The sequence below is a fragment of the Apium graveolens genome, chromosome 6 (assembly GCF_009905375.1).
Source record: "Apium graveolens cultivar Ventura chromosome 6, ASM990537v1, whole genome shotgun sequence".
Taxonomy (NCBI): domain Eukaryota; kingdom Viridiplantae; phylum Streptophyta; class Magnoliopsida; order Apiales; family Apiaceae; genus Apium; species Apium graveolens.
This window is the reverse complement of record NC_133652.1, coordinates 106,433,117-106,459,600: the sequence shown is the minus strand read 5'-3', so window position 1 is coordinate 106,459,600 and position 26,484 is coordinate 106,433,117.

Genomic DNA, 26,484 nt, shown 5'->3' with positions numbered 1-26,484 from the left:
AAAATTACAGCAAAAAGCTATGAATGCCTAAAGAGAAAGACGTACCGTCGCCAAAGCCTGAGCTCCGAAAAACTCGTTAGCCTCCAAGTCCTGTTGAAGGACAAGGTCATGATAGTCAACCGGGGAAATGGAATGCATAGACCATTCCTTGGCAAGCACTGTGTTGCCAACAATCGAATCCTTGCCCCGGATTCCCCAAGCGGGTTGGAAGAAAGCCCCTGGTTTTTGTTTAGTACGTAAAAGTTGGTTGGGGCCTTCCTCGCCTGGTTCCTTCGCCTGGAGTAGGAACTCCGGGAAATGATCCCCGAGGCGCGGGTCTTTGAAGACCTTTCCAGCATGCTTCATCCTGGTCGTTTCCAGATCTTTAGGCTTTGTAGCCTCCTCAATCTTCTCAGCCACTGCAATAAATAAGATAAGTGAGTTGAGAAATTAGCAAAGTAAAAGGTGGAAGAAACGAAGACATCTAGAGAAGAAAGGAAACATACTCTTTGTAGGAATGGGAGAAAGGCCACATTCTACAAGAATGGTCTCCCTGAGTTAGGAGGTTGAAAGCTCTAGTCTCCTCCTCAGACAAAACTATATCATTAGGGCTCCCATCTACGGCTAGCCTAAAAGACGAACGAAATAGGGTGCCCCAATCGCCACCCTCCCAAAGGACGTACAGAAAATCTTTCTTCCACCCCAAATTGTTGTCAGGGATGGACTTCCCGTTCACTATGTGGGGAACAGTTGGGCGCTGGTTCAAAGAAACCCACCCCGGATTCTTGTCAGGATTGTTCTTGAACTGAATTTTTTTTCTAAAAATAGCAACCGAGGTAGGGACATTGTGCTTGGCGCATTACGACAGGTAGCACAGAATCAACCTCCAAGAGTTTGGAGGGAGTTCGGGGCTGACGCCCACATCAGCTAGCAACACAGGGATAAATGGGTGAAAGGGGAGCCTGATACCTGCCCTTAGAGTATCCCTGTTGACGCATAGTGTGTAATAACCCCAATTGTTTTGGAATTTTTGAAACCCTTATGAATAGTGATTTTGCCGATTATACTGAATAAGAAAACTTTTCATACCACTCTATGTAGGGGTTCTTTTATTGATCTTCTGAGATATTATTAGTACTCTATGTGGTATATAAGTGTATGTAAAGTTCGTCAGAATCCAAATCCGAACACTTTGATTTTTCCCGAAAATCCACCAGATACCGAAAGAATTGAGTATAAGGTAACATGGTTAAAGGGATTTAAATTCAAGGATTATAAGAGAGGATCATTAAAGGATTATAAGATATTGAGAAAGATTTAGGGGAACCCAAGTAATAAGATCCCAGATGTGATCCCTCAAACAACGAAAGAGAACAGAGTTAAGCGAACCGAAAAATAAATAAACGACCAAGGGACAAGCACATACAAGTAGAATGGGAAGGAAGCTTCCAAGAAAAGCTAAAAGAAGTGGTTAAAAGAGAAGGTGACATCATCAAACCTTAAGGGAAAGACATGTGGCTTGGAGGTGAGGTCATCCAAGTGATGTCATCACTTTATCAAAGCAATCTCCACCAAGTATTCATTTCATAAACACCAAAATCAAAAGCAACCAAAAAAAACTCATTTCTCTTCTTCCCCCATCTATTGCTCTCGGCTTTTCCATGAAAAGCAAAGGAAAAATTTCAAAAATCAAGCTACACACCTTCATAATTCAAGAGGTTTGTTTCTTTAGCTTCCATAATTCATAACTTAGATGAGCCATAAGTTTAAACTCAAGATTCCATGTTTAACATAGCTAATCAATTCATCAAAGTTCTTGGTGAATAGTGTTTTTCAAGAACTTGAAATTTTGTTCTTGAGTTTTTATTTAGATTAAGCTTTGGTAAGGACTTTCAAGGGTGATTCTAAGCTCCTTAGTTACTTTACTCACCAAAGAAGGTATAATCTCATACCCTAGCCCTACTTTTGTATATTTAGAGTTTTTGTGTTTGGAATGGTTCATGAGAAGCTTGATTATGGTGCATTTAGAGATGTGTTGGTTTTGTGATGTGTTTGGAGTTGTAAATCTTGTTGATTAGTTAAAGAACTTATGTAAGCTTTTAGTTCATGATTGGGAAGTAGTGTAAATTAGAAAAACTTGAGGTGTTGGGGCTGTTGTAGTGAGGTATGGATGGAGTTTGGTTGTATGGTTGAATTGTGGTTGGTTTGTGGTTGATTTGGAGTAGGATAAAAATTGGTAATCGCGTAAACATAGCCGTCGTAATGTCCGATTTACTTTAGACTGTTTTTGTTATTAACATCAGGACCCGAGGACTCACTGTTAGGTTTTGACCATTGCCTTGATTAGATAGTTCATGTTACGAGCTTCGTTTTGATATGTGGTTTGTTGGAATCCGATGTACGGTTTAGGAGAAATGACTGTTTTAAGTAACGGCATTTCGTGAATGAACCATTACCCCTCGCCTTACTTTGAAACCTTGGCTAAGGACTTTAAGTGACTAATTAGGATATGAACCAATTATTTTAAGTGTATTAGGCAGTTGGTAAAGTAATCGCGAAAGAATCTCCTTAAAACTCTTAACGGTTAATTTATTAAAAATGGTGGAGCCGAGGGTACTCGAACGACTTAGGTGATTCGTTAAGCGTATGAGTGACCATAAGCGAACGTTAGGGTTCAATTGGTTAAAGTCTAGTTTCTTAAGCCACCGGGGTTTAATTCCAGTTGTTCATAGGTTATCGGACCCACTCTAAGCTTACGTCTATCCGGGAGCACTCAGGCAAGTTTTCTACCTGTTATACTGTTGTGGTGATGTATATATGTATATGCATTATCTTGTGATAGATGCATGTTGGTTAATTAGCAAATTTTGCAATATATTGAAGCATGCTGAGATGGTATATATATGCATGTCTGTTCGTAATCTGGTTATCTATCTGTTGGTTTCAATGCTTATAGTTGCATAATACCTATGCTAGAGATAAGCAGTAGTTGCGTATACCCTTAGTATAGGGGACCCAAAGGTGAACATTTTTCTAAACCGGGAGTCGATGTTCCCGAGTAAAATATATATATATATATATATTTATATATATATATATATTGATATAGTTTTCAAAACTATTAATCGAATAAGGTTTATTCGATAACTTTATTTTATTTAATGAATATTAGTTTGAATATTCATTCGAGGACATATGACTCCGTTTATTTTATTAATGAATATTACTTTGAATATTCATTCGAGGACATATGACTCCGTTTATTTTATTAATGAATATTACTTTTAATATTCATTTGAGGACTTATGACTCCAATTATTTACTAAGTAATATTCTTTATTTTATTAAAGAATAATGTTTCGATAATCAAACTTATTTTTGATTATTCAAATAAAGATAGTACTTTCGTATAAGTATATCTTTGGTTATTTAATACCCATTTCAAGTATGAGTTTTAACAGTTCTACTTCGATTATTTTTATAGAGATTATCATTTTTGGGAATATTATTTAAATAATAATATTCAGATATTTTCTAATATATTGGGACTGATTTATTTTAATAAATCAGCAGTACTCCAAACATTCTTAAAAATGTTTCGAGTCTTTAAAATGAATTTTAAAAGTTAGAGCGGATCCCAAAACTCATTTTTTTATATTTAAGATCTTTCTTTCAAAGGGGATTTAAATACTCGCTCAAAAGCTGAGGGATCCGGCTCTGTGGTGTATTTTATATTCGCAATGAGGTTGCTGTTTTGATAAATGAATTGAATACTTACCCAACGTTCGGGAAGTAAGTCCATCTATTGAGTCGGCATAAGCAACATGGGCTCAGTGGACGTCCAAGATAGTGTAAGTGGCTCAGTGGGAGTCCATCAAATGCATAAGTGGCTGAGTGGCAGTCCAGCATAAGGTCCTATTACGGCCAGGGTGATGACCAGTGGGGAATTCGTCCATCTACTAGTAGAAAAGGTTAGTTATTGGTATCTTTGCCTGATCAGCAAGATATCAGGTTTATGCCAAGGTTTTCTCATTTCCAAATTCATTGGATATTACAACTCTGTTTATAATTTTCATAACAGAGGTTTTCAAGGAGTGTATAAAATGTATATATATATAGGTGTGTATATATATATCAGGACTTAATGAAGTATCTCGTAACTTCATTATTTATAATGATATTTCAAAGATTGAATCTATTCAAGTCTTATCTTGTAGTCTCATCAGTGTGATGAACTTTTGAAACTAATTATAACTTGAACGGTGGTAGTTCAAGTAGTATTCGGAAAAGATATAAGTATATTGGAGTATCTTGTAACTTCATCTTTTAAACTAATATCTAGTAAATGATTATCTTATGCATATCAAAGACTTTCAGAAAAACATTGAGACAAGGTTAGATATATGAGATCACCTTGTAACGATATTTTTATACAGTTATAAACTGGAACTCTGTGTATATTATATATGTCAGAGGATTTCAAAGATTGTGAAAAGTATATATGTATGTATATACTGAATATTTTGCGACTTGGTCGCGTTAAGATATCAACTTGGTTCATTTCTTCTTAATCAAGACTTTCTTGAGTACTATGAGAATGCTCATGTATTGTTAATTATTATACATATTATTTCGGTGGGCTTGTTGCTCACCCTTGCTTTCTTCTTTCATCACACAACAACAGATAGACAAGATGAATGGGATCAAGCTCCCAATTCGCGAGCGGATAGGAAACGTTCTACAGTTTCCTGTAGGCGTTGATGTCGCCGTAGCTGAGGTAGGAACTACCAATAGGCTAGGTTTTCAACTATTGATGTACCAGACTTATGTATATTATGAATTGTAATAATGGCAAAGAATATGTAAATTTATTCAGAAACCCTTTTGAGGTGTAATGACTTATAATTGTGGAATAAAATGACTTGTGTTATTTTTGGTATTAATCTCTAAGACTATAACTTGTGGTGTGTGTGTATATTGTGGGGTCACAGTACGGAGTAGTTGGTTGACTGTTAAGACTAAGTATTGATAAGTGAAATGGAACTCGTGACAACCCGAATCCCCGACCCCGGATTTGGGGCTGTTACAGAAATGGTATCAGAGCCAAGCGTTATAAACCTCAGAGATGATGTGGCGTTAAGATAATAAGTTCACTAAGATAATAAGAACTCTTTCCAAGTTCATAGTCGGACTACCTAGCGTAGTACTGACAATTAAAACCCTTATGGGAACCCTTATAAATATCGTGATAGAAGCGTAGTTCGTTATCGTATATGGTAGTAGGACTCCGAACCCTGAGGTTGAGGAGCAACAGCGCGATGATGTTGTATTACTAATTGGAGATCGGATTGGGGATCCGATAGAGCGTCCTAACGCAGGACCGGATGATGTTCATATTGAGGATATAATGGTTGAGGATGTTGTCCTAGAAGGGATTGTTGCTGGGAAGGATCCCGTGGAGGATCCTGACAAGAATGAATAAAGGACCACTGAGGAATTGATGACCATGGTTAGGGAACTACCAAAGGTAGGATTGGCCGGTCACTACCGGAGGTTCGTTCAAGTTTGTAAAGATAGTAGCCCTTTAACGCGGCTTACTCGTAAGACTAAAAAGTTTGAATGGACAGAGAAATGCGAGAAAAGCTTTTAAGAACTGAAGCAAAGGTTGGTGACGACCCCTATGTTGGCGTTGCCGGATGGAAAAGGAGATTTTGGGATGTGTAGTGACGCTTCGTATAAGGAATTAGGGTGCTTCTTATACAGCACAACAAGGTAATCGCGTACGCATCAAGACAATTAAGGGAATATAAAATTCGATATCCCCACCCATGAGCTTGGGCTCGTGGCAATAGTTTTGCGCTAAAGATTTGAGGTACTACTTGTATGGAGAGAAGTACGAGATTTACATTAGCCATAAGTGCTCTAGTATATTTCACGCAGGAAGAGCTCAATATGCGCCAGAGGAGGTGATTAGAGCTAATTAAGGATTACGATTATGAGATTCTTTATCATCCAGGGAAATCCAAAATGGTGGCTAATGCCCTTAGTGTAAAGGAGACACTCAAGATGATAATGTCTTTGGGAGAGTTGATAAGAGATTTTGAGAAAATGGAAATAGACTTGAAGGTAACCGGAGCCGGTACCGAAAAGCTGTTTGAGATTGCAATACAGCCCGAATTATTGGAAAAGAACATATTATGCCAGAAAAAGTGATGAATGAAGGCAGAGAGCCAACAAATAGATAAGAGATTAATACCGAGAAAGATGATAAGGGAATAATGAGGTATTCCTACAGAATTTGGGTTCCAAATGTTCAAGAGCTTAAAGATGAAATCTTAGATGAAAGCTAGTTTGAGGAATAAGATTTAGAGCAAACCCTGAACGTGATAGTCAGGGAGGTCGCCATCAAGATAGAAGGAACCCATAACATAATGGAGTGGAAAATGAGGATTTAAAACATATAGTATGGCCCCGATTATGGGGAGAATGAGGGAACGTTCAGACTAAGGAAACGGGAGTCGAGTAAGGAAAGGGGAACCGAGACGGTACTCCTATACGAAAAATTATGGACCTTTGTAGACAGAACTTAGACTATTATCCCCAACCACCACCCTGAGGAAACAATGCGGTGAGAAATTCTTTCAGGTTCTTTAAGTCGCTAAGCTCTCAGAGTTCCAAGGAACAAGCTGACCCAGTCGAGGCAAGAACCTGGATAAAGGAAATACAGGAATCATTTGAGATTCTAAATGATTGACGAATCACAAAAGACTGTTTTTGTCACTTACCCTCCTAAGAGAGAGACCACCCACTGGTGAAAGACCATGAAAGGCACTGAGCAAGAGGTTATGGTAAACTGATTAAAGTTCAGTCAAATTTTTTTTCAAGAAAGTAAATTCCAAGGTTATGGAGATAGTGTCAAAGCTTTAAGAGCCAGAATAAAGGCGGACGAATATGATGAATTATGAATCTAAGATTGTAAAAGTTGTCAAGATTCATCTGGAGGACAAGAATCCTAGAACGACGTGATGTTTGAAGTCAATGATTAGTGGGTACGTAAAATGATTGTAAGAGAAAGGAAAATAAAAAGAAACTGAAGTGAAAAGGAGCATAAAGGCAATAGAGTTTGAGGAATGATAAGGGAGTCGGGTATGAGGAATCCCTAAAGACTCGTAGTAATAGAAATAGAAAAGTATATGATCGTCAGGATGAGGATGATTCACCATGAGTTAAAGTTGATGGTTGAAGGCATAAGAGATATATATGTTGTACCCCCTTCAAGTTGGAAGGATTCGTGGAAACCTTGGGATAGTTTGAAGGATAAATAATCAGACGCGGATAGACTGCAGAGACAAGAAAGTAAGAAATTAGGAAAATTGGATGAAGGAAGTGACCTTCAAGAATGTGAAGTGTAAGACCGGTGGCATGATACCCAGAAAGGGAGACGCCAGGTATGAGAGATATCCCAACATTGAGATGACTGTTGAGATAAACAATAAGAGTAAATAAGGAATTATTAAGAAGAAGTTCACGTTGAACACGACCAATATCTTCCAGGACATCCCTGTTGTCATTACCAAATTAGAAAAGAAAAGCGGATAACCGTTGTTATCTTTTGGAGGCCATATTGATTGACCTCATTTTGAATACAGATGTTATTGTAAAATTAGGCATATACTATCGAGGTGGGAATGATTAAATAAAACACCCTCATCAGGGATATATGACTTGATTTATCCATGGAAGGATGCATGTACTTTTTCTAAAGGTGGAATTAAGGATAGAACATCGGTAACTTAAAATGAATCCTAGGGGAATGCATAAAGGTTGGCATTTCACCCTTAATAGGGATAGTATGAGTTTGACAGTATAAATTGGAAAGGATTAAATAACAACAACCTTTAAAGATCAGTGGAGAAATTTTCCAGAAGTATATAGACAATGATTCTGGTATTAGTAAATGGTATTTTGATATGCCCTGTATCTAGGGAATACAGGAGGAACGATTCAAGAATAACCTAAGAGGTTTTACAAGGAAAAAAAGTAATATTCAAAGTTCTCAAGAATATAAATTTTGATACAGGAAATATGACATAATTATAATGATGCCAGGTGGGCACGTGTTGAACCATAAGAAAGTATAGATCGACCCAATGAAGGTCGAGATTGGTGAAAACATGTAGGACCCAAGATAAGAGACGTCCTAAGTATGATCGAGAGTCAGTTGTGACAATGTTAACCTCAAAAAGACCGAGGCAATAACTTATGGAAAAATGGTGATATATTTTTTCACCAAAGCGTAAGGAAGATCATTTTCACACAAGTAGTGATTGGAAATGAGGTAGAAAACTTAGTTGAAGATCAATTAAAAGACATTGATTGTAAGGAAATTTTACTATCAGGAAAGGCCAAAGAGGTGGCCGAAACTTTAAGTGTAAAAGGACAATCATAGGCGCTCGTGCCAGAGGAATATAGTGATAATGATTGAAGCCGTGAAGGTTGTATTATGGTTTGGAAGATTGACATTCCTTCTGATGGCTGTGCAATACCCAACCGTAATAGTAGTTTGGTAAAGGTTTAATTCGTGTAATCGCCATGAGCGGGCTATCTATCTTAGAAGGTCCTATCTTGAGAATAATCCAGGACCATGTTTCAAAAAGGACTAAACGAACCTTTGAGTTAAGTCTTCTATTGAAGGCATATGATTAGGAATGGTATTAACCTGCTATCGTTGCTTTGATTGAAACTCTTCTGCAATTTTATTTGCTTCATGTCATGAAAGTACGTCAGGATCTGGAGTGTTCTTCATGAATTATGAATGGTGATTATGTTAACTCCTTAGAAGAATTTGATACGACAGGTATGGACTCCGTATGGTTAACTATTAAGATCCAAGAAAAACGAATGACTACAGTGGGTCAGCGATGGACCATAGTAGTGCAGCAATGATTTTGCGAGTAATGAGTCGATTACAACCGTAAGAGTTGTATTAGAATGGATGTTGAGATTGAGTACCACTAATCGGGTCATGGTGATGTATAAGTTATCATTGATAGACTAATTAAGTCGATTATCTACCTATTGAATATTTATTCCTTCTTAGGAATAGAGAGTCGTATTACTATACGAAGAAGGTTGCGGTGCAAGCATAGAATTCTAGTAACGATGATGTCTAGAATGAAATCCCAGATTCGATTTTCGATGTCAAGGGAGTTTCAAAGGTGATTGTGTATAAGCTCAAGGAAGAGCATGGGTCCATAAAATGATGGACGGAATATCAAAAATAATTAGGCATGTGAAATACGATGCTATAATGCTTAATGTTGATTTATATACATATATGTTTTGTTCTCCTATGATAAACCTCTATAGTTCAGAGGTAGATTTCAAGCCAGATATTTTGTGGCAGTATATATTTTAATATATATACAATTCTCTTCAATTCGTTCTTTTCTCTCCTTTTCATTTCATGTAAGCTGAGAAGAACAACCCTTCCAGAAGGGGAGGTATTGCCGAATGACTATCTATCTGTGTGATAGAAGCCTAGTAGGATACCATCTATTGTTTAATTGCTTGTCAAGTACTAAAGGATGGCCACCTTCTGTACTAACTATGCGATATAACAAGTGTTCATGATCATAGTGATCTCCCAACAAATTCCTTTACTTCTATATGATGGATCAAGCTTTCGAAGATAGAAGCAGCTAGAAAGGAAGTAGTATCAGTACGGTGGTATTCTGATTCTAACACATTCGTGATACTAAGGTTGACGCGTGTATTAAAAGGTTATAGAATCCTAACGAGCAAAGGTGTAACCAGTATAATATTAGGAACGGAAGATAGTAGCGATTACGAAGTGGAAAAGAGTGGGTATTGAAAAGCAAAAGCTATAATTTTAGAAGCTATGATGAGGGTCTGTGCAATAGACTTGAAAGAAATTGGAATGATCACTTAACACAGATTGAGTTTTCTTACGACAATAGATCATATGTCATTATCGAGATTTCGCCTTATGAGATCCTTGAGGGAAGACAATGTTGATCTCCCTTATGATATGATGATGTTGCAGAGCGCAGGATGCTTAGACCAGCAGTGGTCCAAAGGACCAAGGATATAATAGATTTAATCAGAGGACGGCTGGTAGTAGCCCAAGATGGGAACACGAAGTATGTTGATTTGACACGAAAGGACAAGGAATAGGAAGTATGGGACCTAGTGCTGTTATAGGTATTCCCTTGGAAAGGATGGATGAGGTTCGGAAAGAAAGGAAATCTAAGCCCACGAATTGTTGGACCCTTTGAGGTATTAAGACGTAACCTATATGGAGCAACCAGGAAGGGTTATAGATTGAAAAGGAACAAGTGCTTAGGAGAAGGGCTATCAAACTAGTCAGAGTTTAATGGTAGAACCACAATGTGGGAAAATTGACTTGAGAGTTAGAAAGTGCAATGGTAAGAGAGCATCCCTATTCATTTTCTATCCGATTCCGGGACGGAATCCTTTTAAGGAGGGGAGACTGTAATAACCCCAATTTTTTTGGAATTTTTGAAACCCTTATGAATAGTGATTTTGCCGATTATGCTGAATAAGAAAACTTTTCATACCACTCTATGTAGGGGTTCTTTTATTGATCTTCTGAGATATTATTAGTACTCTATGTGGTATATAAGTGTATGTAAAGATCGTCAGAATCCAAATCCGAACACTTTAATTTTTTCCCGAAAATCCACCAGATATCGAAAGAATTGAGTATAAGGTAACATGGTTAAAGGGATTTAAATTCAAGGATTATAAGAGAGGATCATTAAAGGATTATAAGATATTGAGAAAGATTTAGGGGAACCCAAGTAATAAGATCCCGAATGTGATCCCTCAAACAACGAAAGAGAACAGAGTTAAGCGAACCGAAAAACAAATAAACGACCAAGGGACAAGCACATACAAGTAGAATGGGAAGGAAGCTTCCAAGAAAAGCTCAAACAAGTGGTTAAAAGAGAAGGTGACATCATCAAACCTTAAGGGAAAGACATGTGGCTTGGAGGTGAGGTCATCCAAGTGATGTCATCACTTTATCAAAGCAATCTCCACCAAGTATTCATTTCACAAACACCAAAATCAAAAGCAACCAAAACAAACTCATTTCTCTTCTTCCCCCATCTATTGCTCTCGGCTTTTCCATGAAAAGCAATGGAAAAATTTCAAAAATCAAGCTACAAACCTTCATAATTCAAGAGGTTTATTTCTTTAGCTTCCATAATTCATAACTTAGATGAGCCATAAGTTTAAGCTCAAGATTCCATGTTTAACATAGCTAATCAATTCATCAAAGTTCTTGGTGAATAGTGTTTTTCAAGAACTTGAAATTTTGTTCTTGAGTTTTTGTTTAGATTAAGCTTTGGTAAGGACTTTCAAGGGTGATTCCAAGCTCCTTAGTTACTTTTACTCACCAAGTAAGGTATAATCTCATACCCTAGCCCTACTTTTGTATATTTAGAGTTTTTGTGTTTGGAATGGTTCATGAGAAGCTTGATTATGGTGTATTTAGAGATGTGTTGGTTTTGTGATGTGTTTGGAGTTGTAAATCTTGTTGATTAGTTAAAGAACTTATGTAAGCTTTTAGTTCATGATTGGGAAGTAGTGTAAATTGGAAAAACTTAAGGTGTTGGGGCTGTTGTAGTGAGTTATGGATGGAGTTTGGTTGTATGGTTGAATTGTGGTTGGTTTGTGGTTGATTTGGAGTAGGATAAAAATTGGTAATCGCGTAAATATAGCCGTCGTAATGTCCGATTTACTTTAGACTGTTTTTGTTCTTAACATCAGGACCCGAGGACTGACTGTTATGTTTCGACCATTGCCATGATTAGATAGTTCATGTTACGAGCTTCATTTTGATATGTGGTTTGTTTGAATCCGATGTACGGTTTAGGAGAAACGACCATTTTAAGTAACGGCGTTTCGCGAACGAACCATTACCCCTCGCCTTACTTTGAAACCTTGGTTAAGGACTTTAAATGACTAATTGGGATATGAAACAATTATGTTAAGTGGATTAGGAAGTTGGTAAGGTACTCACGAAAGAATCGCCTTAAAACTCTTAATGGTTAATTTATTAAAAATGGTGGAGCCGAGGGTACTCGAACGACTTAGGTGATTCATTAAGCGTAGGAGTGACCATAAGTGAACGTTAGGGTTCAATTGGTTAAAGTCTAGTTTCTTAAGCGCCCGGGGTTTAATTCCAACTTATGTTGTTGTTCATAGGTTATCGGACCCACTCTAAGCTTAAGTCTATCCTGGAGCACTCATGCAAGTTTTCTACCTGTTATACTGTTGTGGTGATGTATATATGTCTATGCATTATCTTGTGATAGATGCATGTTGGTTAATTAGCAAATTTTGCGATATATTGAAGCATGCTGAGATGGTATATATATGCATGTCTGTTCGTAATCTGGTTATCTATTTGTTGATTTCAATGATTATAGTTGCATAATACCTATGCTAGAGATAAGTAGTAGTTGCGTATACCCTTAGTATAGGGGACCCAAAGGTGAATATTTTTCTAAACCGGGAGTCGATGTTCCCGAGTATAATATATATATATATATATATATATTGATATAGTTTTCAAAACTATTAATCAAATAAGGTTTATTCGATAACTTTATTTTATTTAATGAATATTAGTTTGAATATTCATTCAAGGACATATGACTCCGCTTATTTTATTAATGAATATTACTTTGAATATTCATTCGAGGACATATGACTCCGTTTATTTTATTAATAAATATTACTTTGAATATTCATTTGAGGACTTATGGCTCCGATTATTTACTAAGTAATATTCTTTATTTTATTACAGAATAATGTTTCGATAATCAAACTTATTTTTGATTATTCAAATAAAGATAGTACTTTCGTATAAGTATATCTTTGGTTATTTAATACCCATTTCAAGTATGAGTTTAAACACTTCTACTTCGATTATTTTTATAGAGATTATCATTTTTGGGAATATTATTTAAATAATAATATTCAGATATTTTCTAATATATTGGGACTGATTTATTTTAATAAATCAGCAGTACTCCAAACATTCTTAAAAATGTTTCGAGTCTTCAAAATGATTTTTAATAGTTAGAGCGGATCCCAAAACTCATTTTTTTATATTTAAGATCTTCCTTTCAAAGGGGATTTAAATACTCCCTCAAAACCTGAGGGATCCGGCTCTGTGGTGTATTTTATATTCACAACGAGGTTGCTGTTTTGATAAATGAATTGATTACTTACCCAACGTTCGGTAAGTAAGTCCATCTATTGAGTCGGCATAAGCAACATGGGCTCAGTGGGCGTCCATGAAAGTGTAAGTGGCTCAGTGGGAGTCCATCAAATGCGTAAGTGGCTGAGTGGCAGTCCAGCATAAGGTCCTATTACGGCCAGGGTGATGACCAGTGGGGAATTCGTCCATCTACTAGTAGAAAAGGTTACTTATTGGTATCTTTGCCTGATCAGCAAGATATCAGGTTTATGCCAAGGTTTTCTCCTTTCCAAATTCATTGGATATTACAACTCTGTTTATAATTTTCATAACAGAGGTTTTCAAGGAGTGTATGAAATGTATATATATATAGGTGTGTATATATATATCAGGACTTAATGAAGTATCTCGTAACTTTATTTTTTATAATGATATTTCAAAGATTGAATCTATTCAAGTCTTATCTTGTAGTCTCATCAGTGTGATGAACTTTTGAAACTAATTATAACTTGAACGGTGGTAGTTCAAGTAGTATTCGGAAAAGATATAAGTATATTGGAGTATCTTTTAACTTCATCTTTTAAACTTATATCTAGTAAATGATTATCTTATGCATATCAAAGATTTTCAGAAAAACATTGAGACAAGGTTAGATTTATGAGATCACCTTGCAACGATATTTTTATACAGTTATAAACTGAAACTCTGTGTATATTATACATGTCAGAGGATTTCAAAGATTGTGAAAAGTATATATGTAAGTATATACTGAATATTTTGCGACTTGGTCGCGTTAAGATATCAACTTGGTTCATTTCTTCTTAACCAAGACTTTCTTGAGTACTATGAGAATGCTCATGTATTGTTAATTATTATACATATTATTTCGGTGGGCTTGTTGCTCACCCTTGCTTTCTTCTTTCATCACACAACAACAGATAGACAAGATGAACGGGATCAAGCTCCCAATTCGGGAGCGGATAGGAAATGTTCTGCAGTTTCCTGTAGGCGTTGATTCCGCCGTAGCTGAGGTAGGAACTACCAATAGGCTAGGTTTTCAACTATTGATGTACCAGACTTATGTATATTATGAATTGTAATAATGGCAAAGAATATGTAAATTTATTCAGAAACCCTTTTGAGGTGTAATGACTTATAATTGTGGAATAAAATGACTTGTGTTATTTTTGGTATTCATCTCTGAGACTATAACTTGTGGTGTGTGTGTATATTGTGGGGTCACAGTACGCAGTAGTTGGTTGACTGTTAAGATTAAGTATTGATAAGTGAAATGGAACTTGTGACAACCCGAATTCCCGACCCCGGATTTGGGGGTGTTACATAGTGCGTCCTTCCTCCACTGACAGGCCCTGTCGGCCGGACCCGCAAAAACTAGCTTGAAAGGTTCCTTGATTTTGAAATAACCACTCAACTTGTCCATCTCTTTTGGATGCCGCAAGACATTGATATGGTCGTGTGCGTCTAAATGCGCATCAGGCGGGTACTCGTCCCCTCGGGTGTTGATCATATCAATCAAGGAAGTGTACCTTGATCGAATGGGGAATTTATTGGACTTTCTGGCCACGTTCATCTTGGCCAAATGAGTCATTTTATTATCATCCATCTGAAAAAAAGGCACATAAGAAGACAATTTTAAATGCAATATGTAAAAGCGAGCACAAGAAGAAAAAGGGAAAAGTGTTTACCTGAAGTAATGCTGCTAGAAGAGGATGGCTTGCTAAATGGAGGCTTTGGGGCTCAAAATACTCCGACCTACAGTTATTTCTCTGAGATACTTAACAGAAGAAAAAAGAAGGAGAATTTAGAAATAAGAAAGTGAGGAGCAATAGACTCTACTCACTCCTTTATATAGGAGAAAAAGTGAAGTCGAAGGGACAAAAAAGCCCAGTAAGATTAAAGGCCCAAAAAAGAAAGCCCAGAAATGGCACGTTCCAGAATATTCCAAGGAATTCCAAAGAAAATAAATGAAAATTCCCGAGAATTCTAGAGAATCCTAAAGAAGGTGTTTTAATATATTAAAGTCTAGATTAATATGGAATAGGCCCAATGGGAGGCCCAAATCCAATTAGGATTTGGAAAAATAGAAGGCCCAAATCCAATTAGGATTTGGAAAAATAGAAGGTCCAAATCCAATTAGGGTTTGGAAAAAGAGAAGGCCCAAATCAAAGCCCTAAAAAGAGAAGGCCCAAACAAGGCCCAATCCAAATTGAATTAAGAGGAAGCCCAATACAGACCAGGATTGAGGTCGAATTCCAGGTCGTGAGTTCTATTCGAATTCTTTCGAACAGGTGCCCAAAAATCATGAGAAAAAAAGACCAGAATTGAGGTCGAATTCCAGGTCGTGAATTCTATTCGAATTCTTTGGAACATACACCCGAAAATTACGGGTAAAAAAGAACAGGATTGAGGTCGAAAAGCCAGGTAAATAAGGCCAGGATTGGGTCGAATTCCTGAATCAAGCACAGAAACCTCGACTAAAATCCAGGTCGAAGGTTCGACTAGGATCCTGGTCGAAATCCAGGTCGTGAATCCTAGTCGAAACCTTTCGACCAGGAAATAAATAAGCACAGAAATCTCGACTAAGATCCAGGTCGAAGGTTCGACTAGGATCCTAGTCGAGATCTAGGTTGAAACCTTACAATCAGGAAGTAAAGAAATACACTAATTTCGACCAAAATCCCGGTCGAAGATTCGACTAGGATCCTGGTCGAAATCCAGGTCGTGGATCCTAGTCGAAATCCTTCGACCAGGATTGAAAGGCTGGTCCAAAATTCGACTAGGATCCAGGTTGAAATTTCGACTAGGATCCTGGTTGAAAAAGGGCTGAAATTGAAAAATGTTTGTGAAAAATTGTAGAAAATTTGGAAAAATCTCGGAAATAAAGGGAAAATTCCTGAAAAATACCAGAAAATTCCTAAAAATAGGGAAAAGTTAAGAATATAAAAACGAAGTTTTTAAATGATCCTGAAGCCGCGTACAAGGCGAATCGTTGTAAACGTGTAGGTCATTCCACACTTTATGCAAAACGATATCCTGTAAGGGAATGAATGAACTTAACTTTTGTGAAATCTTATACGGTTTCCTAAAAGTTGGGGGGCAAATGATAGGGATAAATAAATCTTGAATGTGTAAATTAAATATTATATTTGGGCTGCTAGGCCCAATAAGAAGATGTATGACATTCAGACCAAAAAGGTTAACACATTGATCAGGCCTGATGGACCGATCAGGCCTGATGGAACAAAGAAAGCCTAAAAACCCTGAATATTAATTAATTTCTTAATTAATTAATAAGGGAAAAATCATCTATTGAGAAGAGTTCCAATAAGGACATAAATCCTTGCAGATTAGCCTCTACGGGACCTAGAAGGATAAGGAATCAGTTTCCTACTATTTAGGACTCCAAAGTCCATTCTAATTTTGAGACTTGGCTACCAAATCTCCTATACCAAGTCCAATTCAAGGACCACCAACATATATATAAGGGGCCTCACCCCACAAATCAGAACTACATTTTTTGGCTTGATTCTCTAATTCACAGAGATACGTAGGCATTTCGTAAAGGCAGAGTTAAACTACGAAACACGAGAGCAGCCATTAAAAGCCTTGAGCTCCCGAACCTTAGTAATAAATATAGCAAATAATAACCTTAGTTTTTTATCCATAACAGTATTGATTACAAGAGCTTGAACAGATGTTTAGTAAATCTCTCAAAATCACCGGATTTGTATCAAGAACAAGATTACACGCCCAAAGTTGTATTCTTGATTTTTGTTTTTAATGAAATTAAAATGAATTAAAAAGAAATAATGGGCTATTTATATTTTTACAAAAATTATACCCCAAAATAAATTAAGGGTGTTTTTATCCCCTAATTATAATAATCCAAAATAATAATTACGGGGAATAATTTTAAAAACGATAAAATACAAAATTAATGTCAAAATTCTCCAAAAATTATGAATAATCCAAAAATACAAAAATAAAGGGTATTTGAAATACGAATAATTTTATAAAAATAAAAACACAGATTTTGTGGGGTTTGACGTCCCGGTGGGGTCCCGGTCCGTTGATTTTTGAAAAACAGAAACGATCCCTAAATTACCAGAAAACCCGAAAACACCTATAATGCATTGAAACACGCGTAAAATGAAATAAAACGAGTACCTTAATAAAGATGCTAATAAATACGCGTCCTGATTGCAGATAAAGTCATATAATTGCAGTTTAAACATATATTAATTAATCGAAAAATTTCTGGCCCGCAAAGAAACACACATAACAGCTATAACATCTAATATCGTGGCAATAATTACTCTAAATTTATAAAACACATAATATTTATTTATTTAACATATAATATTCACATAATTTTTCCCGGATATTACAGCAATAAACAAAATCATAAGCAACATTGGATATTTAACAATGAAATGGTTTCAGTCAGTCTTCACAAAGGATCAATATGTTAATTTCAAAGAATGGCTGTTAGGTAATGAAAAAATTGGATGACAAAGGAATCAACGTTTTAAGGTTACAAGGATTTGGTCTTTCAAAGCATAAGGTACAATGGTTTGATTATGAAAGCAATTTGATTCAGTGTTTGGAATTTAGTTTGTATGTATTTGTGGAGTAGTATCGTATATCTGTAATTCTTATTCGGGTATACAACAATCAATGGTTCAGAAAGAATAAGGTTTACGGCTCAAAGATCAACAATTGGAATCAAGGTTTAGGGTTCAGTGCTTCAAAGCACTTGAAATATAGAATGGAACTATCAATCATCTACAATATATTTCGAGAAGGTTCAGAACACTTTCCTGATATTAGCCTGCTATACTTTACTAACTTCTAATTACAACCGTCTTACTCCTCGACTATCTGCTTTCCTTTCCTAAGCCTTGCCTCTTCTGCTCACATATCATAAACATCTATCAATACTCAACTCATACGATTCTATTCAATATACACTTCTATCTACCCTTCGTTTTACCCAAATCCGACTAACGGATTGAAAGTTATGCTATAAACAAATAAACACCAAACATATAGACCGTCAGTCAAGCAACAAATCACATATAACATATAACACATCAAACAATCAATTATATATCATTTATAAAGGAGTCTCAGGTCATAAACAGACTTTCGGGTATTTAATATGATTTTTAAAACATTTTTCGGAATTAAAATGGGTCATTGGATTAATTTCGAAGTAATAAACAGGGTTCGGTTGGCCAAATCTGGCTTCTAAACAATTTTATAATAATTATTGAACCTGGGAAACAATTTAAAATAATATTTTAAAGCTCGAAACTATTTTCCAGAATTTTTAAATTATTTTTAAATAATTAAATCTAGATTTGATACCAAACCTGTGGCGCCCTTCAAACCCGGGTCAGAAGTTTGGGGTCCACACATACACACACACCTTATTTATAACCTGCTTATAACAATAATAAAGATAATAATAATATACAGTTACCCTACTTACCAACTACCACGGAACGCAACAGGTTAAAGTATGCACACAAGCCACATACATATACTTTATATTACAAAGTCCAAATCCCAATTATTCAAACTTAGAACTGATCATTAAACATTATTACAAACTTTTACAAACTTAAACTATCTCAAAAGCTGCCAGCTAGCTTAACTCGATCAACCTGGACCCCTAGCTCTTGCACTGGATTGGGGATCTTCGCTACCAACTGGTTCCTTCTTAACTGGAAAAGAACATAAACAACATCGCACAAATGAGCTAACTAGCTCAGCAAGTCACAATGACAAGACTGAGAATAATGAGCATCAAGTGAAAAGGATTAAGGTATCAAGTGAACAATGATTAATGATTTAGAATTGGATATTATATTTTTATTTTAAAAACCAAGGTTAGGCTGCTGATCAGTCACACACTAACCCCGAGCAAGGCACACAACTCTGCTCTAATTACTGGATCCAAGGCACACATTAGCCTAACTTGACCACCAATCTGGTCTGACCATGAATCTGGTCCACAATTTTATAAAACAATCCAATTCTAACATAATAACAGAATAAACAATGTAAAGCAATAAACAAAATCATAAGCAATATTGGATATTTAACAATGAAATGGTTTCAGTCTTCACAAAGGATCAATATGTCAATTTCAAAGAATGACTGTTAGGTAATGAAATAATTGGATAACAAAGGAATCAACGTTTCAAGATTACAAAGATTTGGTCTTTCAAAGCATAAGGTACAATGGTTTGAATATGAAAGCAATTTCATTCAGTGTTTGGCATTTACTTTGTATGTATTTGTGGAGTAGTATCGTATATCTGTAATTCGTATTCGGGTATACAATAATCAATGGTTCAGAAAGAATAAGGTTTAAGGCTCAAAGATCAACAACTGGAATCAAGGTTTAGGGTTCAGTGCTTCAAAGCACTTGCAATATAGAATGGAACTATCAATCATCTACAATATATTTCGAGAAAGTTCAGAACACTTGCCTGATATTAGCCTGCTATACTTCACTAACTTCCAATTACAACCGTTTTACTCCTCGACTATCTGCTTTCCTTTCCTAAGCCTTGCCTCTTCTGCTCACATATCATAAGCATCTATCAATACCCAACTCATACGATTCTATTTGATATACACTTCTATCTACCCTTCGTTTTACCCAAATCCGACTAACGGTTTGAAAGTTATGCTATAAACAAATAAACAGCGAACATATAGACCGTCAGTGACGCAATAAGTCACATATAAGACATAACACGTCAAAAAATCAATGATATATCATTTATAAAGGAGTCTTGGGTCATAAACAGGCTTTCAGGTATTTAATATGATTTTTAAAACATTTTTCGGAATTAAAACGGGTCGTTAGATTAATTTCGAAGCAATAAATAGGGTTCGGTTGGCCAAATCTGGCTTCAAAACTATTTTATAATAATTATCAAGCCTGGGAAACAATTGAAAATAATATTTTGCTCGAAACTATTTTTCAGAATTTTTAAATTATTTTTAAATAATTACATCTAATTAAATAATAATTAAAATCAAGTAATAATTAATTAAATCAATTAATCAATTAAGTTTTGAATTAATTGACCAATTAATGAATTAACTATTAACTAAAATTAATTAACTAATTAATTCAGATTTATTTTTGAATTAAAAATAATTTTTTGAATTAAAATAATAATTTTTGGAATTTCCAGAAATTAAAAATGAATTTTCATAATTAAAATAAATAGGAAATATGTTTTTTAAACATTTTTAAAACATGAATCCTATTTCTGCAATTTCCAAAAACTTCAGGGACTAAACTTCACCATCTTCAAAAGTATAGGGACTAAACTGCAATTTTGCAGTTCAATCGCCGGAAAATTACGGGGATGGCCGGAGAACAGGTTCCTGGCATCCTCACACCACCATCTCCTCCAGATTACATCTTCTAAACACCAGGAATCTATTCATGCAATCAAACCACATCAATAACCCCTGAGTTGGCCGGAATTTGGCCGAGAAGTTCGTCGGTTTCCGGCGAACTCGACGAAAACTTTAAAACACAACTCCCTCCTCTACATACCTCGTCGATTAGAAAGACTTATATGATTCGATTGCAAATTTCATAAGAAACACAACCCACCCCTCAAGAACATATGTTTATCCCGAAATAAGAAACCCCCAAATTCAATTAAGAACATTCAAACGAATTATAAACCCTAATTTCAAAATTTGAAAATCAAACTCAATTTTGAACATGTTATTGAACTCCAAATCAGTCATATGACATATGAAAATCATCAGGAAAACAAGCTCTACAACATGCAATCATCAAATCATTCAAACAATGATCCGAACAAAAATTCATATTTTTAATCAAAATAATTCGAAAATAAATAAAAATATATAAAATCAACCTTTGATTCTGTAGTTCTGAAACTTGTATAATCTGATAGTACTCTTCAAAACCTCCGTTTTGGTTACTAGAGCTTCCCGAGCAGATATCAATAACAACTTCAAATAGTTGTTTGATTCTTGAAAGATTATATAAATATATAGATTTTCTCTGTAAAACTATATAATTACTGTTTGCAAATGATTTTCGGTACGAAATAAAATACGGTAAAGGCTATTTATAATTACGTAAAATTAGTATCCCGTTGGATCATTCCGGATATAAAATGGTACGTTTATTTATAAAAATAAATCCAAACGGTACCGGTTTTCTGGATAATTATCCAAATTAGTACAATTTGTACTGCGGTCTTGGTCTCAGCGCTTGGTTACACGTATTACAAGGTGATAATTGTAATAGTTTAATAAAAAGATCTTGTTTATCAAAAGTACGAGTTTTATTGATTTACTGAAACGAATAATGTATCGAAAATATTGTGTCGGGACCCGCGCAGGACAAACCGTACGCCGGATCGAAAGAGTCGAAACATGGAAAATGCTCAGAATATTGCAATTAGGTTATGAAGGAGTTCTCGGAAGAGTTTCGGGTTATAAAAACGTAAAAACGGGTGACGTCGGTTGGTTCCCGATTATATAAAATAGTCTATGGATACTTGGAAAAAGAATTTATAAAATCCATATATTTCCTATAAAATCATAAATCAACATATAAATAAATAAGAAGATATGACAATTATATATATTTTATTTTGGACATATAAAAATTAAAATACTCAATTGATATTATTTTTAAACATCCAAATACTTATACCACTTAACAATTAATTCAGAAAATAAATACTGACCATGCATAATATTTATTTATTAGCAAAAATAATTACACGATATATCCAAGATATTACATTCTTCCCCCTTACAAGGATTCTGTTCTTTGAATCTCCTAAGAAAACAAATGAGGGTACTTTTCTCTCATATCAATTTCTAACTCCCAGGTTGACTCTTAAACCTTTGGGTTTCTCCACAGTACTCTTACTAACTTTACCACTTCATTTCTTAATACTTTCTCTCTTTCTTCTAGAATCTCTATCGGACTCTCTACATATGATAAATCTGCTTGAAGTTCTACTGGCTCATATTCGATTACATGCCTGGAGTCTGGATTATACTTCTTAAGCATCGATAAGTAAAAAATATTGTGAATGTGCTCCATGTGCGGAGGTAACGCCAACTCGTAAGCTACTTTGCCAACGCGCTTTAAAATCTCAAAAGGTCCGACATATCTTGGGCTCAGTTTTCCTTTCTTTCCAAATTGTGTCAATCCTTTCCACGGCGATACTTTCAGTAATACCAGATTTCCTTCTTCAAATTCCATATCTTTCCTTGATTGATCTGCATATTTACTGTCAATTCTTGATTTCTAATATTTTTACCACTCCAAATCAATCCCTTCCAACTACAATCCATCCACAACTTCAAAATTCAAATCTAGACTACTAATCTTAGCCAAAAAAATCTCAAGATCCTCAATCCAATTCAATATTATACCATCTCCATAATCAACTAATCTACTTACCAAACAAAGATCAATTCAAACTTAATCATTCAAACAACTAATCATCCATCCAAACCATCCCAAAATTCAAGCAAAAAACTTATTACTTAATGGTCCAGAAGTTTTATACCTTCATTTTTTAGGGAAGAGTTGCTAGGAAGCCTTAAAACCTTGATTAATCCTTATACAAGCTTGGATCTCTCAAACAATCAAGAAAACACAAAATTAGGTTTTGAAGTTTCTAAAAGTCCAATTGAAATAACTGTAAAAATGAGGGTCTTACCTTTCCAAAGAGCTATAGAACATAATATTTGAGAGAGTATTGAAGGAGATATAGCAGTTTTAAGTTGCTGGTATTGTTTTGGCCGAGAGCAATATTGAAGAAGTGAGAAATGAAAATGTTTCTTGTTTGTCTTTGATAAATTGTGTGGTGGATATAAGCTTTGGTTAACTTTGTTTGGCCACAATTCAACCTAAGAAAAATATCTACTAATCTTTCTTACATCACCCTCCTTATGTCATCAATTTGCCACATGTCTTTATCTTGTTGTTTGATGATGTCATAATCCATTGGATTCTTGTACAAGCTTGGTTCTTGGTCGCTTATTTGTTTTACGGTTCTCTTAACTCTCGTTCCGGTTAATAATTGGGGGATCATATCCGGGATCTTATTACTTAGGCTTCCTAAACCTTCCTTAATATTTTATACTCCTTTAATAATCCTCTCTTATAATCCTTAAATTTAAATCCTTTTAATCATGTTACCTTATACTCAATTCTTTTGGTATCTTATTGATTTTCGAGAAAATCAAAGTGTTCGAATTTGGATTCTGACGACCTTTGCATACACTCATTTACTTTATGAAATACTAATACGATCTTAGAATTTCCATAACATTACTCCTATATATCGTTGTCTGATAATTTTTTTAATCAGCATAGTCAGCAAAAGTTACTATTCATCAAGGTTTCAAAAATTTCCAAAAATTGGGGTTATTACAATTACCCGACGAACTGTGCGTCAAAACCCTATCGTCTACCCATACGATAGCCCGCACATAAAAATAATAGTCAAACACAGGACTCTTGACCCACGTACGCACGCAATTTACATATCATAAAAACACATAATCCATATATCACATAATTCATGTAACACATGCCTCAGTTCGTCAAAAGTTTCGACTCGGTCCGTTTAAAACTGAAATCGGGTCAAAAATATGGTTTATCGATCAATAATCGACTCAAAGTGACTCGTAAAACAAGCAACCTTTCGAGACAAAAGAATTTGGGTCTCGAAAATATTTTTAATGAAAGCGAAATATTTTTCCAGAGTCTAGACGCGTTCGTTTTCATATTAAATGGAAGAAAGGTCTACTTATTATGAATAAAATAAGAATAAATCAATTAATAATTATATTAATTGATTTTCAAATACCCAAATAAAATTTTTAAAAGCTAAAAATAATTTTTAGGAATTTTTTTGGCTTAATTATAATTAATTATACTTTATTTAATTATTTATAAATTAAATTAATCGATTAAATGAATTAATCGGTCAATTAAATGAATAAATAATTAATCAAAATAAATTATAAATAACTAAATCAAATCTGGATTTTTAGAAAATAGTAAAAGAAAATAATATTTCAAGAATTAAAACAGTTCAGTTAATTATTAAATAATTAACCAAATTAAATTTAGAATTTAAAATGATTTTTAGAAATTAACTTAAAGATCTTTAGACATAAAATAGAATTTTGATTTATTTTTAAAAATGAGATTTTCGGAAACACTTTCAGGAGTTTGGAATTTAGAAAAAACAAATTGGATATGGGTTAATTTCGGGTAGCAAATCGGGTCGGGACCAGGTCACCAGGAACACAAGAACTCGCCGGAAAAATCCGCAGATTCCGACGAGCTCTTGCTGCTCTGACGCGCTCCGTTCTTCCCTTAACACGATCCATGATCACTTTTCTCGGTGCCATTCGATTCCACAGACACTCTACAGTCTAATTATCACAACAACGATCACGAATAACTGCTAGTTCGATTTGTCCGGTTGATTTATGACCAAAAACCGGCGACCGACATCCAAAATCCGGTGAACCCTCAAACCACAACCAAACTTAACTTTTAATATCATAAATCAAAGCTTATATCCCACCAAATCTATGCTAGGAATCAAAATAAACAAACAATCACCAATAAATAGAAATAAACGAATCAAAACTTAAGAAAATTATCGAACTCGGCTAACCTCTTCCTGTAATAGAACACTCAATTAACATAAATCGATTGGAAATTAGAATATACAACTAAGTGTAATATCAAATCGAATCAAAGTTCATTCAAACAAAAACCCTAAAATTGAATTTTAAAAATTACCAAACCTCGGGATAATTTGATGATAGATTATAAAAGATCAGTTCAAGGGATTCAACACGAGTACTCGAACATTAAAATTGGAGTTTTGCATCACCCTCAAATTTGATTTTGATTCTCAGAACTCTTCAAGAACACCAAGAACAGCTTTTTAGAAAATTTCAGAAAATTAAACCTCAATTACTATGTGTTATTGAACTCTATGTTTGAAGTATAATATATGAAATTGACCAGAAAAACATGCTCTACAACATGGAATCATCAAAACAATCAGATAATCACGTTTACAAAAATTCATACTTTAAATTCATACTGATTCTGATTTAACAAATAAAATGAAATAAGAAAAGGGCTATATATATTTATGAAATATTGGTTCGTGTTGGATCGATAAACTAGTTGCTTTATTGCTAAGTAAATGCAAAACGATCCGAAAATAGATTACTTAGCAGCTAAGTAACTATAAAAACGAAATAATTTAATACCAGATTTGGATAATTATCAAAACCGAGGTTCTTATAAAACACCATATGAGAAAATAATGTAAAAATATCCCGTCTCTCGAGAATACGGGTTTTATTGATCTAACGAAATGACTATTATATCGAAAATTATATGTCAGGACGTGTACGGGTCAAACCGTAATCCCGATTGAAAAAGTTAAAACACGGAAAATGTCTGAAATTACCAGATTAGGTTAGAAAGGAGTTTTCGGAAGAGTTTTGGGTTGTAAAAACGTAAAAACGGTTGAAGTTGGACGATTCTCGGTTTTATAAACTAGTTTGATAATTACTCAGAAAATAATTTATATATCTATAAATGATTATAAATTCATATAATAGTCCAAAAATTACCAGAAAAATATCACAATTATCTATATTTTATTCTGGACATATAAAAATGAAAATACTCAAATTTTATCCCATATAAACATCCAAACATCAATTCCAATTACCAGATAATTAACCAAAAATTCACATAATAATCACACACTGATTATTTATTAATAAAAATAATTACACGATATTTCCCAGATATTACAAAACAATTTCAATTTATCGATATCAATAAGATCGGTTTTCAATTAACTTTTGAAAATAATACATTTAAGTAAATATTTTCTGAGATTAACAAAGATCGACATAACACTTAACAATTAGCACATGACCATTTAATAACACAAACTCATCAAACATGAATAAAATATCCACCATTTTATTCCTTCTAAATCAGAAAATCACATAAATATATTCAAATATTAATAATAATAATTCTGAAAATATGGGATATCATAATCTACACCCCTTATAAGGATTCCGTCCTCGGAATCAGCAGAAGAGCGCACTAAGGGTCTTCTTACCAACTTTCCAAT